At 46.9% G+C, this 11744-nt stretch overlaps 1 long non-coding RNA gene across 1 annotated transcript; it reads left to right on the top strand.

The window, feature by feature from the left end:
* Positions 1–2559: 2559 nt before the first annotated feature.
* LOC145535467 (uncharacterized) lies at positions 2560–7747 on the top strand. Its single transcript, XR_014075429.1, has 2 exons — positions 2560–2774; positions 3098–7747. It is a non-coding gene; the product is annotated as an uncharacterized LOC145535467 (long non-coding RNA).
* Positions 7748–11744: the final 3997 nt, after the last annotated feature.

Below are 11744 nucleotides of genomic sequence, written 5' to 3'. Positions count from 1 at the left end.
GAGCTCATGACCAGCTAAACCAGGTGTGTGGAGCTCTGGCACCGTCACGTTACCTTCCTATTAGTTTTGCAATCGTTTTTCTTGTCCAATAATGAACTGATATTCTTTAAGAAGTGACTTGGTTAGATCTTGGCCTATCTTTCTCTTGCCTAGTTATTGATACTTTGCATGTGAGATCCAGGGGCTTCCCTAGTGGCTCAGTGGTCAAGAACCCGCCTGCAATGCAGGAGATGCAGGAGAGTTGGGTTCGATCCCTGGGTTGGAAGCTCCTCTGGAGGAGGGCACAGCAACCCACTTCAGCATCCTTGCCTGGAGAAGCCCATGGACAGAGGAGCCTGGCGGGCTACAGTCCACAGGTTCGCAAAGTGTCAGACGTGACTGAAGCGATGGAGCACTCACACACAAGTCAGATCCAGGCTCTGAGAGTGTCTGAGAGCTGCTGTTAATGCAGTTGGGGGAGTCCTCACAAAGGGTCTGCATGGAGATGCCCTAGCTCTTCCCTACAAGGGACCAGTGGGTAAAAAGGGCTGGAAGGTGCAAGAATGCAGATACATCCACAGTGTGGGGCAGGATGAATACAGCAGCCTCATCAGTCCCAGGCCCTACTGGCTTCAATACAGGCAGACTAAAGCAAAGCTGAGTTATGTGATTCCCCAACGAAGACCATGACATTCCTTGACTTCCACTGTATAACAGAACTGGCAACTTCGTCGGGGTAGGCCTAGGTTCTTCCACAATTTAAACATCCCCAGGACCTGTCTTTCTCTTCTCTGTCTCTGCTCTGGTTTCCACAGTGTTGTCTTCATTCTCAGTGTAAGCCCCACATTCACATCTTTCTTGAGACCAGCACTCCCAGATCGAGATACTGCCTTCTCTGGCCCACATCTAGCTTAATCTCTGAAACAAACGCTGATTGGCCAGTTTGGGTCACATGCCATCCCCAATCAGGTGCTAGGAGTTGAGCATGGAGTACTCTGATTAGCTACTTACCCTAGAAGTAGGTGTGGCCCCTTGATTGACAGGTCTATCAAACTCCAGTGGAGTCAGTGCTGTTAACTTACAAAGGGGATGTACTGCGTATCCCCAAAGTAAATGAGATCTTCTATATTCATGGTATAAATTTCTTTTCACTTTTCAACTTCATCAGATTAATGTTGGCTGCCAGTGGTTAGTGGATTGGGAGCCTACCATTGATTAGCAGGGTCTGCCATGGGGGTAAGACATGGATGCAGTGGACACATTCTCTGTTTATTGCTGTGTGTGAACTTCTAGGGCGTGAGAGGCTAAGTTCACATTGATTTAGTTTGGAGGGATGCTTCTAATCACACACGAGAGTTGCTGATCCAGAAATCCAAGGGCACATCATTAACTTGCTCCCAGCCTCTCTCCCCATCCCATTTCCCTGCTCCACTGGAGCTGTTCCTCCCTCCCCATTCTGGGCCTCTGCTTGGACTGGAGGAGGAAGCCAGATACTCTAGCTGAGGACCCTCCTCTTCCCCTAGTGGTGGAGCAGAGGTTCTCAACCAGTCTTCTTGGGAGGAGGGGCTGTGCTGGGGCCAGGTGCTTCCTTTTTGCTTTCTTATCCTAGTTGGAAAGAAAAAAAAACAAAACAAACACAGGAGAAGAGAAGAGAGTTCTATAGTAATTTGGATGCTTTACTCTTAGCTGATTCTTCTCTGCCAACCAACTGCATCCTGGCTGGTGAAAGGAGAAGGGTAGGGGCCAGGACATCTGGGATTGAAAGCCATCCTTGACTCCATGAGTGGGAGTACTTGGCACCTTTTCTGGGCTCAATGTCCCCATTCCTGAAACAAGGGGTCAGTCCTTTACAGAATTCTGCAGCCCAGACCCTCTCGAGTTCCATGATAATAGTTGCTCTTTTGTCTTCTTTATAATGGTTTTTCATACAGAGCCATACAAGTAGTTCCTTCTAGTCACACACACACACACACACACACACAGGTGCAGTCCCATACAGATATTTTATTATTATTCAAAATTTAAAAAAATTTGGACCACATGATGCAGATTTTGAGATCTCAATTCCCCAGCCAGGGATCAAACCCTGATCAGAAGAAGGACAGTGCTGAATCCTAACCACTAGGCTACCGGGGAGCTCCCCAGATTTTTTTTTTTTTAACAAAGGTTACTTTCAATAACAAAGAGAACTTGGACCCCACATGTTCCAGATATATTTGACTTCCATTTGCTTTACTCTCACAGGGCGATGGTTTAACTGACCCCCAATCCATTTTCAGTGATCATAAACCATGAATTCAAATGCCCGCTGTGCCTTGTGACTTTTTTTCTTTTTTGCTGGGTGACCTTGGGCAAATTCCTTTGCTTCTCTAAACATGATATTCTTCCTCTGTAAAGTGGGATTGTCCACTTCTTGGGCTGTTGACATTTTCAAATATTTAATAAGGGGTCTGAAAAATCATAAAGAATTGTACAGGAGGCAGGGATGAGCTGTTATTAAACTCTCACTCAAAACTGGCCTAAGAATGGGCCAGAAATTCCTTCAGGCCTGTTTGTACTGTGCCTTGCACGTAGCAGACACGTGGCAAATATTTGTTGAATGATTGGAATCCCAGGGGCTGTTGGAGTTGTGGTGGATCTCCACACAGCACATGGGCTGTTCTACTTTCTGTCCCAGAGCAGGTCTCTGATGGGGCAGCTGGAAGGGTGGGTCGTGGGCCTGGACCAGGGCTTTCTGGTACCTGCTTGGCGCCAAGGCCACTTACTCGCCCGGCATGAGGCATCTGTCAGCCAAGGTAGGAAGATGGATTTCCAACAGCCGGTGGGGGTGGTGCTGGTGGTGGAGCTTGTGTTTTTCTGCTCGTGTTGTAGCTGTTTTTCCGCTTTCCTTTTGGGAATAAATTACTGTGGCTTTATAGCCCTTACAAGGGGTTCCTGGAAACTCCAGTTGGATGAGTCCCAAAAACTGAATTCTTTTTCGAGTTTCCAACTCCCTCAGATCCTCATTTGGAAGGAAAATGGGGTCAGGCTCCTTGCTTTTTGACAGATACCCGATCACCCCCCACACGGGGTCACCTCTCCTTGATCTTGGAAATCTTTTTTTTTTTTCCTCCCAAAGGACTCCCAAGGACGTGGCTGAGCCACTCAGGAACACAGCCACTCCCTGAGGGTGAAGAGAGCACTTTGGAAGCCATGTCACCTCCATGACCAAGTGATCAAACCAATCAAGACAGAGCTGGAGGGTGGGGTGGGGTTGAGGACTTGCCCAGTCTCCTTGTCTAGTCCTGTATTCCTTTCTCCTAAGCAATAGGCATTGACATCCATCGAACGCTTTTAAACCCATGTAGGTGCATAGGGTTTCATAAGCATTAGTGATGCTCTATTGTCAATTAAACTAAACAACTCCTCTGTCCCCACCCCTATCTTAGAAAAACATTCTGTGCAGCCAAACATCTGTAGCCCAGGATATGTAATCTCCCTCTGTGTCATTTTGCTCCGGACAAAAATGGTGGAAAAGCTGAAATTTATGCCTTTGGAATCTGAGGCATTAACCGTTGTAAATCAGCCCTAGGTGCCCAAAGGTAGCAATTACCGCTCTCATTAATAGATTTCCCCAGCCTGGCTCATAAAACAACTCTGGAAATGTCTCAGGGGACAAGGTGGGGGAAGTGTGCCCGGGGATCATTAACAGTCAAGTACCCTGCACATAGAGGGAGCCCGCAGCCCTCTCCCCGGGGCCAGCCTGGCGGACGTGAGAGGAATTGCACGCACACAGGGGCCCCCAGACAGGACCGGGGTGCTGCTTGCATGAGGTGGACGTGCGGGCTGAGCAGAAGCCCCCACATCTGTGGAGTCCCTCCCAGGCACTGGGAAGCACCGGATCTTGAAGAGAAAAGGGCTGAGGAGGGAGGCTGGGAGGCTGAGAGAAGGAAGGGGGACACAGGGCTGGAGGGGGAGAGGCGAGGAAAGCGCGCATCTCTGTGACTACCGGTGACTTTCTTCTCTTGGGAAACCAGGACTGACTGGAAGACATCTTGCCTTCAGTAACTACACGGGGACAGTGGGGGCCCAGGACTGGCCCAGGGTCCCCTGGCAAGTCAGTAACTAACTCAGTTTGCTGCTGCTGCTAAGTCGCTTCAGTCGTGTCTGACTCTGTGCGACCCCATAGACGGCAGCCCACCAGGCTCCCCCATCCCTGGGATTCTCCAGGCAAGAACACTGGAGTGGGTTGCCATTTCCTTCTCCAATGCATGAAAGTGAAAAGTGAAAGTGAAGTCGCTCAGTCGTGTCCAACTCTTTGCGACCCCATGGACTGCAGCCTACCAGGCTCCTCCATCCATGGGATTTTCCAGGCAAGAGTACTGGAGTGGGGTGCCATCGCCTTCTCTGAACTCAGTCATGACCGTGAAGAAAGTTGTAGAGGTCTGCCCAGAGTGTTCAGCATGGACCCTTCCCGTCTCTGGTTGGCTGTAAACTGGATTTGCACCCAGGCAATGCTCTCTTCTGCCTGGTCTGGATATGGAAAGTGCTTGAGCTGCGGGTGTTAGTTGTTCACTAGGCCTCCCAGGTCCCGAGGCTGGGCTGCCTGTGCAGAATGGCCCCCGGTGGCTGGGGCAAAGTGGGGAGGGTGGATTGATTATCTCTGGTCTCTGGTGCTTCACGGGTCAGGTGACATGGCTAATCCTTAATTACACCTAATGTTAAAGGTTAGTCCACCTCTGGGATGTTTCCCAGCTTGAAGGTGCCTATGGAAAATTAGTTCATTCGTAAAACAAAGTGTCAGGTTACAGACCCAAATGGTTTCCCCTCATCTCTGGCGGAGGCGGGGTTGAGGGGGGTGCTGCTGCTGAGAAACATCCCAAAGCTAGCCTCCTGACTCATCCGTTACCTCTAACAGGGTGTCAAATGAATGATTCCCTTCCAGAGAGATAGCAACTATGACCAGAGGAAGGGCGAGTTCAAAGGGCTTCAGAAGCATCGGACAATCACTCAGACAGACAGAGGTCAGCATGAGGAAGATGAAGCCCAGGGAATTTCATGCTGATGGTTCAGCTTCCCTGTTCCTCCGCAAATGTCTTCCCACCCCCGTGGCCGCTGTGCTTCGTATGATCAATGGAGACGTTGCCAAGTTGCTGAGAAGTGCTGGGGCCCCTGATTCTGCCCTGGGAAATGCCCCAGTGGGCCCAGAAGTCATCACAGCCAAGTGCCTTCACTCCGAGGCAGTTTTGCTGGGGCCGAGTTCTGCTTGCTCTAAAGATGAGTTCCCATCAGTCCAAAATATATTAACTCATCCTGCAAGTATTTCCTGGGCCCTCACTGTGCCAAGTACTATTCTAGAATCTGGGGATGGATTGCAGTGAACAAATGGACAAAACAAGAATGGCTCCCCTCCCAGAGCTTCCATTCTAGTCTTAGAGGCCACAGACAGAAAACAAATGAAACGTGTTAGTAAAATGATAGTGTTTTCTGATGGTGATGAGGACCATGGAGAGAAAAAAAGCAGGAGAGGGAGACAGAGGAAATATTGACCCGGGTGTGTGCTGTACGTTTTGATAGGGTATTCAGAGAAGCTCTCACCCAAAGTTGAGAGTGGTGCAGAAAACAGAAGGAGATGAGACAGTAAGCCAAGAGGAGATCTGAAAGAACAGACACTCCAGGCAGGGAACAGCAAGTGCAAAGGCCCTGAGGCAGTAGGATGCAAGTATGTTTGAAGAGCAGCAAGGAGGCTATGTGGCTGGAGCAGAGAGAGTCAGGCAAGAGTAACAGAAGATGAGGTCAGGGAGACCAAAGGGGCATGCATTGGTTTCTGTTCCTCTAGCCTGTGCCCAGCACTCCCTGACCTTGACCATGGATGTGACATGCCGGCTGTAGTGTTTTAGAGTAGGGGTCAGCAGACTACAACTCTTTAGCCAAATCTGCCCACCCACCTGTTTTTGTCGGTAGTGTTTGACTGGAACAAAGCTACACCCATTCATTTGTGCCTGCATGCTAAGATGCTTCAGTCTTGTCCAACTCTTTGCAACCTTATGGACGGTAGCCCGCCAGGCTCCTCTGTCCATGGGATTCTCCAGGAAAGAACACTGGAGTGGGCTGCTATGCCCTCCTCCAAGGGATCTTCCTGATCCAGGGATTGAACCCACATCTCTTACATCTCCTGGATTGGCAGGTGGGTTCTTTATCACTAGTGTCACTTGGGAAGCCCACCCATTCATGTACATATTGTCTATAGCTTGCTTTCAGGCTATTGGGTTGGCCAAAAAGTTTGTTTGGGCTTTTCCAGAAGATGTTACAAAAAAAGTCAAATGAATTCTTTGGCCAACCCAATACAGACTCAGTAGTTGTGACAATGGATGAACTGAAAGCCTAAGATATTTACTATTTGGTCCATGTTTTAGGGCACGGGCTTCAGAATTAGACCACATTGATTCAAATCTCTGCTCATTTATTATCCAAGTGGCCCTGGGCAAGTTACTTAACTTCTCAGAGATTTATCCTTGTGAATGTAAAATGTTGATAATATCTATCTTACAGGGTTTCCTGAGATTAGATTAAACCACTAATATGAAATGCACACAGTTGATAAATCCAAATACTTTTTAAGGAGTCAGCAGTGGGTGCCTCATTCCTGACTTGTAGGTTCAAGATCTTAGCAAAAGTATTCCTTGGTCTTAGTCTCAGTTTCCCTATCTGTTAAATGGGGATAATTATTTATGAAACTAAAATGAGATACATTGTGTGGCTTCTAGGAAGCACACATTAAATGGAAGTTGCTGCTTTTAGTTTTATCAAGTTACCCTCCATCATCTCCTTTGTGTGGGCTCATCTGCAAGTCCTCCAGGATCTGGGAGAAAAAAATCCAACATCTCTCTGTATATCCATGTGCCACTGTCCTGCTGCTGGCTCCCGGAGCATACTCCAGCTGATGGTGCCTGGAAGGGAGTGTGTATTAAAAAACCTCCCTTCCCCACAGCTTGGCATCTGGCCTAAACCCACTGCTACCTGAAAGAGTGCCAACCTGTTCAGCACGTTTGAATTTGCAAATAATCTCTTATTTACTCTCAGAGTATCCACAAAGCTGAAGCTTGTCATGGGTTTTTATTATGTGGTAATAAGTACTGTTGGGGAAGATCTATCTTTGCAAAGCCCAATTAGTGTATTTATTTATTAGGCTCTTGTAGCATCATGTAAGAGTAATAAATAAGATGGTCATTATAGGATTCTGCCCACTGAACCCAGTTTGAGCATTTGCCGATGGGCGGGGGTGGATGGCAAATGGCAAGAATTTGGGGTGGGACGGTGGTCGGGGCTTGGGAAACGTTGATTTTGTTGGACTTTGTCATGCCGCTTGGCTGTGATGACAATCCACTTGAGTTACATTGCATTAAAAGAAAAAAAAGTGGCGAGAGTCCAGTGGTTGAAATGCAGACGCCCACATGTATTTATATTTGCAGTGCCTGGGCCATGTGTGCGGTGATACAGCGAACGAGAAAGTTGTGGAACTGAAAATAACATATGTCTGTCTGAAGTGCCAGAGGAAATTGTAGCACGGGCGAGAAGGGGAAGGGTCCAGATTTAGAGATGGGGGAAGAAATATGCTCTTTGTTGAACCGTGGTGTTTATACACAAGCCCTCATTTCTGCTCACACATAATGAACAGCTACAAAACTGATAGGAACACAAATGCAAAACTGGGCAAGTTGATTGTTTCTTCGAGAGCTGGTTGGAGGAATGGAGTTCTGGACTGAAAATAAAGTTCTGGCAGATTGAACTTTGACCCCCACCCCCACCCCCTTTTTGCGGTTTTCTGAGTTCCTGGGATCTGGTTCATGGGAATGATGCTGTGGATGTGGCTGAAACAGGTCGAGGTAGACATGGTTAGAAAGGAATTCATCCTTCACCACAAACTTCCTTGACTTAAAAGTGATTAAAATAAAAATCTCCGAACCAATTACTTTCAGTCCCCTGAGAGCCAGAGGATCATTTAGGGTTTTTCTGGACTCAGGGACCCCTAAGATCACATTTCTTTTCTGGCTGGGGTGTTATTTTTAAGCCTTGCTTACCAGCCTCCAACTCTTAGTTCCATGTGTCAATATGTATAAATAGATGTGACTAAATTAAAGAAGAAATAATAGGTAGAATTCACATCTTTGTTTTTTTTCCATCTTCATGAAAACAAGTAACAGGTTTGACTTCATTTTCCACATTTCTCTTTGCTGTTTTGACATTATCAGACGCAGCCCAGTTAACATCTGAGTCTGACATTATCAGACTCAGAGCACATTTGATTTTTGCAAACAAAACTCCATAGAAAGACTCAGTCTCTGATACCTCTCAATGGTTCTGTGACTCATTGCCTTCAGAGCACCTCTGAACCCCAAGCTCAGATCCAGCTGGAAACCTCCCACCATGGCCCTTGGCTTGAAACTAGACCCTCAAGATTTTAACATACATGATGACCAAGCTACTTACATCTAACTTCCTCACCTCAGTGTTTTCATCTGCAGAATGGACGTAATACTCTTGCCACCTGCCAGGATCCAGGAGAGGATGGGAGGAGTTGGAGAAACATTCTTGGTGGGACTCAGAGTAGCTGCTGAAGTGAAATAGAGCCCGATGGCCACACAGCAATTGTTTTCTGCTTCTTTCTCACCTTACTGGTTAAATGTGACCAACACCTAGTTTTCATGCCCTTACCTCCCTTCTGTTCAGAAGTGAGTTCAATCTGTTAGACATGCTGGTCCCAGAGACCTGAGCCTGGGGGCTGAGCTATCACAGCCTGAACCAGGTGCCTCCCCTTGGTTTCATATGTTACACCTCATGACAACTACCAGAAAGACACTGCTGGTCCCATTTCACAGATTGGGAGACTGATGTGCAGCTGCTCCTTTCACACCAGTTGAAACTTGGGGCAGTGTAAAAAAATATGGTTGTTACAACCAAAGACATATGCAGCAGTCTGTGGAGAAGGATGAGGCAGGCAGGCAGAAGGCAGGGCATTCAGATTAGGGTCTTGGGAAGAAAGCACTGGATCCTTCCATGTCCTGGGCAGTGGGTCTAATAGTGTCCCCCTTATCTTGAAAAAAAAATTGCGCCTGCCCAGAGGTCAGAATATGCCCTTGTTTGGAAATAGTGTCTGAACATGTAATTAGTTAAGGCACTTGAGAGGAAATCATCCTGGATTTAGAACAAGCCCTAAATCCAGTGACTGGTGTCCTTACAAGAAGAGGAGAGGGACACAGACATAGAGGGAAGAAGGCCATGAAGACAGGGGCAGAGACCGGAGCCAGAGGATGCTGGGAGTCGCCAGGAGCTGGAAGAGACAAGGAAGGATGCTCCCCTGGGGCCTCTGGAGGGAGCATGACCCTGCTGACACCTCGATTTGTACTTCTGGCTTCCAGAACAGTGAGAGAACAAATTTCTATTGTTTTTCTTTTTTAAGATTTTTTTTTAAAATGTGGACCATCTTTAAAGTCTTTCTTGAATTTGTCACAATATTGCTTCTGTTTTATGTTTTGTTTTTTTTGGCCACAAGGCATGTGGGATCTTAGGTCCCTGACCAAGGATCCAATCTGCACCCCCTGCATCAGAAGGTGGAGTTTTAACCACTGGACAGCCCAGAAAGACCCAATTTCTATTGTTTTAAGCCACCAAGGTCGGGCAGTTGGTTAAGGCAGTCCGAACAAACTAACACTTTCCTGCCGCCCTTCTGGTGAGCTGTTTACATTTGGTCACCAGAAATGAAGGCAGGCGGGAACTCGTACTGAACACACACAAGGAAGTGTTGGCTCTGTAAAGGGAAACATTAAATCCCTTTGGTAAAACAAAACAAAAGGCTGAAAAGTCTCTTGTCTTTCCTTGGAGCGTGCCTTAGAGACAGGATCCGTGAATCTGCGAGGAGTCTGGCAGTGTGGGGTATGGGATCAGGGCAATGATGTAAAATGATATGATTTATTAATTGTTGAGCAATATTTTCAGCCGTGGACCTTGCTTTCAAGCTTAACTTACTGCCGAAACAACCAGCAGGCCAGGGGACTCTAAACACACATAGAGTATCTCCGGTAACAGCAGAAAGAGCATGGCTGATGTATCTACGGGGAAAGGGGGAGGTAAGTGATTTGAAGACTTGATTATGTAAACACTGCACAGGGAGACTGGATGACATCATCAATAACCAAATGACACTGGAGTTTGGGGAACATTGAAGTAGTTGGTGGAGCCTGATCTCCAAGGGACTGATATGAGAAGTCTTTTCAACGGGACAACACTGGGAAGGGGCACCTAACCCCAACAGGTGAGTGGGAGGTGGTGTAATTAGCATTATTGTGCTGATTGAGAGACCTGGGAAGGGTCAGCCCAAATGTGAGGCCACATTTTGAAGAGGACAAATGACATGACAGATGAAGAAAGATCAGCCAAGAACAAATTACAGCAGTTCAGCTGGGAGATGACTAGAGCAAAATCTAGAATCTTGGCAACAGTTGTTGTTAAGTATCTGGCCATCCGTATGTGAGTATATGCACGTGTATGTTGTATTTTTACAAAGAGAGTGAAATATAACAATTGCGAGACTCCACTAATGCCTCTGCAGAAGTTAGAAGTGGTAATCTATATCCAAAAGGACACACGCATTTTTAACTTGGGGTGGAAGCTGTTGCTGGGATGGCTTACCCTCAGGAAACTGGCGATCTGTCATTGGAGGGGGTGAGGACAGACCTGCTGGGGGTAGGGGAGGGCTTAGTCCAGGAGAGGGTGGGAGAGGGTCCTCTGAAGCCAAGGGTTTCATGGGTGGGTGTCCGCCCCCGCAGAGGAGAGACCACCTGCTTTCGTCCATCTCTCTGCTGGAGCCCAGGGAGTTGGTCTTCTTACCAGGCTGTCCATCCATGCCCAAATCACAGAGGTCAAGAATTACTCAAGCTGATGAAAATGAAAATGTGATTTAGGATGAGATAGCGGCTCCCACATTTTGAACAAGACAATCTAGGCCGGTGGCTCAGAGCAAGAGCTCTGGAGTTTGAAGCCTGAGTTCAAATCCTGCCTCTAGATATACGAGATCAACCTGTCTGAGACCTCAGAGCTGTTTGATGCCTCTGAGGTCATGAGATCAGCATAGTGTATGCAATTATTACATTGCTGGATAGGAGAGAACCGGGTTCTAGAAACATAGATATGCTCAACTGAAAAAAATTCTTTTGTCTGTCCACTTGTGTGCACCAGCATTGTAGGAGAGGGGATTCCATTAATTGCTCCACAAACATGCCAAAACTTGATATTATCTTATTTAAAAAAAAAACAACAACTGTTCTGACGGGTCTATAGCAGTCTATAATTATGATTTTAATGTGCATTTACTTGATTGCTATTTATTTGAATACTCATATTTATTTATAAGCTGTGCTGGGTCTTCATTGCTGCGAGGACTTTCCTCTAGTAGCTGTGCGCAGGCTTCTCATGGTGGTGGCTTCTCTTGTTGCGAAGCACAGGCTTTAGGGCATTTGGGCTTCAGTAGCTGTGGTATCTAGCTCAGTAGCTGTGGTGCACAGGCTTAGTTGCTCCATGGCATGTCGAATCCTCCCTGATCAGGGATTGAACCCATGTTTTTCTGTACTGGCAGGCATATATATATATTTTTTTTACCAGTGAACCACTAGGGAAGTCCTTATCTGAACACATAAAAATTTTTTTTTCCCAATTTAAGACTTCTGTCCTTTTTCTATGCAGTTGTTGATATTTTTCTTACTGAGTTCCAGTTCTTGATATATTATGGA

The sequence above is a fragment of the Giraffa tippelskirchi genome, chromosome 2, assembly GCF_054371585.1.
Source record: "Giraffa tippelskirchi isolate mGirTip1 chromosome 2, T2T-mGirTip1v1.2.pri, whole genome shotgun sequence".
Taxonomy (NCBI): domain Eukaryota; kingdom Metazoa; phylum Chordata; class Mammalia; order Artiodactyla; family Giraffidae; genus Giraffa; species Giraffa tippelskirchi.
This window is presented reverse-complemented; position numbering and strand designations above follow the sequence as displayed.